We start from the raw sequence: 5,324 nt of genomic DNA, 5'->3' as shown, positions 1-5,324 counted from the left end.
AATTAACATAGCCATATATGGGGAAGGGTATATGGGTGGATCCAGGGGAGTATTGTGAAACTCTACCAAAGCAGAACTCACGAAGGTACCAGGAGTAGTCAAGTGAAAATAAGAGAATGCTGGCGTCCACATAATGACTGGGACATGTCCAAGGAACAGAAAAGTGAACAGGATGACCTGAGGAAGACTTCTTACTTCATCCGAGGAAGACTCCTTACTTCATCAGGACGACCACCAGAGGGAGGCTGCGCAAGCGCAGAAGAGGCTGATGTCGTAATAGACTGATGTGGCAATCCTTGATGCATATGTATTAGTCAATGATGTAATCTGTGTTGAATATGTATTAGTGACGACATTTTTAGTGTATAAATTGCGAGCGCAATGTAACGGGGTTGAAGCCAGATTTGGGCGTGTGCCCCTGGTCTCCCAGCGCTGCAGTAAAGCACCTCATATAACCATGCCGGTGGTTATGTGTCAGTTCTTACGCTAACAATAACATGTGGGCACTTTCACTAGATAAGTGGCAAATTGGGAAGATGTCATTGTATAAGTCTTTCCATATGGATACAGTGAATGTGTCAAGTAAAGCAGCCTACCATTTGACAGATGATGGTTTTCAAAAAGATTACTGCATTCACATTGCTGGATTGTTATTGGAAGAGCCAGATGAAGCTGATGCAGTTCCAGATGCTAAATATGAAAAGTTTATTGGAAGGCTCAATAAATGTAGCATTTACAGCCACAGACTTGCTGCTGACGTACCACCTAAGTGGGTTTTGTATACTTCCGATGCTGAAGTACTGCAATGCAAAGCCTAATACATCAGGAAAATGCTAGACTTGATGTCCGAGATACATAATTATTTGCAAATACTCAGTCTAAGGATTGTTTCCTTTAGCCACAGACATTTTCTTTATGGCCAACTTTGATCAGCACTTAAGTTTACATAACAAGAAAATAAGTAATAGTAATGCAAACAACTGTGTTAAAAAGTTTGAGTAGCTTTTCAGATAAAGACAGCTGCTAGTGACAATGCTGAAAGATGTTGACACTTAGTCTCAGGTTATGATCTTCCATTCTGTGTGTTACTTAGTGGAACTTGAGAATTTCAAATAGTGTCCCTGGTAAAACACGTTCACTAAAGATGATCAGCCAGTGCAAACATTCCTCACAGCTTCTCAACTACTGCTCACCCCTCCCTGCAAGCCATTCATTCCTGAGGCTTGTGGTTCTGGCAGAGCAATTCTTCATTAGTGCGTCTTCAATACTCAGCTATTTTACAAATAGAAAGCACCTACCTACCGGATGAGTTTTGTGGTAACTTAGGATTTCTAAAAAAGAGGGTGGAAACAACCTCAACTAATGTATTATACTGTCTCAAAATATTGTCTTGGCACTTGGAATTTAGTATAATACCTATGGATTTTGAATTCCAGTTTGTTTTTTTTTTTTTGTAATTGGACCGGGTGTTCTCTCTCCTGCAGGATTTGTCTGGCAGTAGTAATCTGAGTCTTTCTGGTAAAGTACATGCAATCTGACCAATAAAGGGCAAATGGGCTACTCTTCTTTGTCCTACAGTGTTCAGAGCAGAAAGAAAATGCTGGAAACATTTGTGATAAAACTAGTGGTACATGGCAGAGCACTGTTTAAATTTTCGTTAGAGCTTTGAAGCCAGTGGCTTCAGCATCTTGATAGACCCCATGAAGGAGGTATTCTGAAAAACAGCAAGATATGGTTACATGCTTTAAATGGAAGTTTTACTTTATGATTTATCTTTCCCATAGGACACATCATAGTGCAATTGGAATTGATCTCTTAATGTGTTTCAGGTTCACAACACTCAGGCTTTATAGGTGATCTGCTCAAGACATGTTGACAGATGGCTTGCTTGGGAAAGTGGTGAGTTAAAGTGTATGCCAGTGTCCTAATAGTCTTCTGAAATACTGCGCCTCTCACAGATCCACAGAGAAGCATGATCACTGTGGAAGTGGGAGATGGTGGCTGTGTGTATGAAGGCTTATTTCTCAGATCTCACTGCCTTCGTGGTGGAAATGTGACATACCAGAGGTGCCTTAATGAACTGCTTCTGAAAGAATTCTGGGACTGGCACATTCATACTTTTCATTTGGTCACTGACTTAACACAATTAGTAAAATGACATCTTCGCATTGGCTAGCATTATCAGTCTGACATAGGCACTTAAAAGAAATTCTAGTTGTGCTTTTTATTATACCCAAGTCAATATTCAGATAGACTGGGTAAGAACACAGACCTGTGTGCATGTTTTTGTGTGAGGGAGAGTGTGCATGTGTGCATGCATGGGTGCATGCACTCACACACCCGGGGAAGTGTTTGGGAAATGGCTGGCACGTAGCAACAGAAAACAATAGGTCTCTTTACTGTTTATATAAGATGACCTCCTTTGAAATGATAATGAAGTGTCTGACATGGCAAACAAAGAATCACACAATAATTGAGGTTGGATGGCACCTCTTGAAATCGTCTAGTCCAATCCCCCTGCTGAAATAAAGTCATCCAGAGCTGGCTGCTCAGGACAAACCTCTTTCTGATCATCAAATAATTACTGGATTACCAAAAAACCCTATAGTAGTGTCTTAGAATAATGTGTTTTGTCTTACTGGCTTCTGTACTTAGCATTCTGTACTTAGCAACCGTTTCTCTGAAACCATGACAATGAAGACTTGTAATTAAGAAAAAAACTTAATTCCAAGAGCTGAAGTTAAAGACAAAAAATATACAGAGTTTTTTTAATTGTATAAACAGTGTGTCACATGTACTGAAGAATCCACATAAAATTGTATGGAGTAGAACAGCCAGCTGTTGAGCATAGCAGTGGCTATAAATTAACTACATGGGCTGTGCAAATAATGAATCTCATAACCAAGAATTTCCTAAGGCTTTGCTTAGCTCGGGGATGAAAACTAGCAACTGTTAGAAGAAGCAGCTGCAGATGATTATCAACTACTATCACGACTTTTTAAGGAGAGGGCCACTCCATTTGTTCTTGACATGGTTTGATTGCTTCAAAAACAGTACAGAAATGTTAAATAATTACTTTGAAGTCTCAAAATTTTGGTAAGTATTATTTTCTTCCTCTTCTGGAACCTTCAAATTCTTGCTTATGCCATCTGCATTTCCATCACATAAATTTCAGTGATTCACAGCCATCTCCTGTTTTTCATAATTGTAATTTTCCCCCTTGTTTACATGTACCACACCCTGATGTTGCTTGCTTGGTATTTTTTTTTAAACAACATCAGTTCTTACTCATTTAAGTACTCCATAAAGAACCCTGAAACAGGAGACCTTTTCCTCCTCATATGAGTAATGTCACAGGCATGATGCATCTAGGTTTTCCAAAGCATCCAAAGGGGTTGGTCTCTTAGAATTAAATTCAGAAGTAAAACCCCAAGATTGACTGGTTTGCTCTGTTTTTTGTGTTTTTTTTTTTTTTTCCAAAGATTCTCTAATGGATTTGTGTCCTGGGTTCAGCTGTAGCAGTTATTTTTGATTGCAAGGGTCAATGAGGGAGAATTCATTTAGAGTTTTGCTCCTCTAACTTTTCTACAAGCATACCTTTTAATTTCTGAGGCAGCCAACATGATTTTAAAAGTCCCTGTAATTACTATGAATTCCTTCCTCTCACATAGTACTGCCAACTGCCAGTAGGCATCAATGAAGGCTCCTAGTAAGTCCTAGTCAACAAGATGCTATTGACTAAAAGACACATCTGTGCAGAGTTGCTTGAACAAGGGAGAATCAGAAATTATGATCAATAAACAGTAGCTAACAAAAAGAAAACTTCATTTTTAATAGTCAAATTTTAAAATAAAATTTTTAATCTGCCAAGAGGAATGAAAAAATAACCTCACAGTCTTTCTGAACATGCCAAGATACTTAAAATCATAACAGCAGGGTAGCAGAAAAAAAATAAACTTTCCTCTTCCTGGTTTAAAGGAAGGAAACACACCTATGTGTTGATTAATACCTTCACTCAGTTCCTTTTGCATTATTTATTGCCAGGAACATAGATTGCATGACCTAATTCCTGGAGTGGGTCCTTCACTTTTTCTGTTAAGGATAACTAGCCCAATAGAGGTAAATCTTGAAGATGGTTCTTGAAGCCCCAAGGAAAGGAAAAAGCAAGATGAGCAAAGCTCCTTTTCTTCTCTCCCCATTCCAAGGCGCTTCCCATTGTGTCTCCTCTGGGCAGTGCTCCTGCCCTGCTTCTCTGTTCAACACCACTCAAGTCTTCCAAAGTTTCACCTTATTTCCATCTGACTGGAAGAAATGATCAAACTGGAAACAGGAGCCTCAAAGCAAGATTAGTGAGCTGCTTGTGTTCTTGTCTCTCATCAGATATCTTGCACATAGATGTAGTAGGTTCATTGAACCTGTCTTGCCCTTTACAGACCTAAAACCTGTGACAGATCATGGCTATAAAACATAAAAATCCATGCTGTAAATTGCAGCTGTTTAAGAGCTGACTTATGAGCAGTTCAGAACTCTGCTGCAGCAGAGGGAAGATAATGGGCTATGGCACAACACCCTGCCCCAATCTAAGTCACCCTTACATGAGAGCCATCTGCAAACAAGCCAGTCACCGATCTTTTAGGTGAATGCAAGACTGTGTTGGGTCTCTGGTGCAGAAGGAAGGGGCCTCCAGTCACACAATGGAGGTTGCCATTTGTGGAACCATTTGATATGGCTGAGCTAGAGGTGGAGCTGGAGGTGGTGACTTGTGACATAGTGGTGGGATGCAGCAAGTCCATAACATGAGCGGTCCTTCCATTTCCTCTCCAGTGCACCTCTTTTCAGAGAGCAGGCAATGCAGAGACAGACTAGGACACTTAACTCTCTCCCTTTCTCTCCCACACCTCTTTAACAGAGATCTTGAAGGGTCCCTATGTTTGTGGTCACACTATATACTTATGGCTGCCTCTGGAATGGTGAACTTAGAGAGATCACCATTAGCATTGCTATAATTAAATGTATATTAAGAAAAGGTGCTGCAAAAACATTATAGACATGAATTTTGCTAGGAAACTGTGGCTATGTAAAATATATACACAAGCTGTTCAGTGCCCCCAGACCACACTGAGATTATCAGGAAGCCACAGCTGGTGATGTTAGATTTCTAAGCAGGAAACATCCTTAAGAATGTTGAAGATAACAGGAGCATTCTGCTGGGGGGACGGGACGGGACGGGGACGGGGAAGGCAGCCAGTCATTGTACAGAGGTCACATAACTTGAATATGTAGAGAAGGTTGCAACAATCTGAACAAGCAGAGCCTGAGTATTT

The 5,324-nt window shown here is 40.3% G+C and overlaps 1 long non-coding RNA gene across 1 annotated transcript; it reads left to right on the top strand.

The window, feature by feature from the left end:
* Positions 1–611: 611 nt before the first annotated feature.
* LOC133272618 (uncharacterized) lies at positions 612–4,312 on the top strand. The gene is made up of 3 exons (XR_009744488.1): positions 612–758; positions 1,830–1,899; positions 4,206–4,312. It is a non-coding gene; the product is annotated as an uncharacterized LOC133272618 (long non-coding RNA).
* Positions 4,313–5,324: the final 1,012 nt, after the last annotated feature.

This window comes from Pezoporus flaviventris, unplaced genomic scaffold (genome assembly GCF_033815535.1).
Source record: "Pezoporus flaviventris isolate CSIRO_AGI_PZ_B2104156 unplaced genomic scaffold, CSIRO_AGI_Pfla_v1 ptg000030l, whole genome shotgun sequence".
Classification (NCBI taxonomy): Eukaryota; Metazoa; Chordata; class Aves; order Psittaciformes; family Psittacidae; genus Pezoporus; species Pezoporus flaviventris.
Note: the sequence above shows the minus strand (reverse complement) of the source record. Positions and strands in the feature narration are given on the sequence as shown.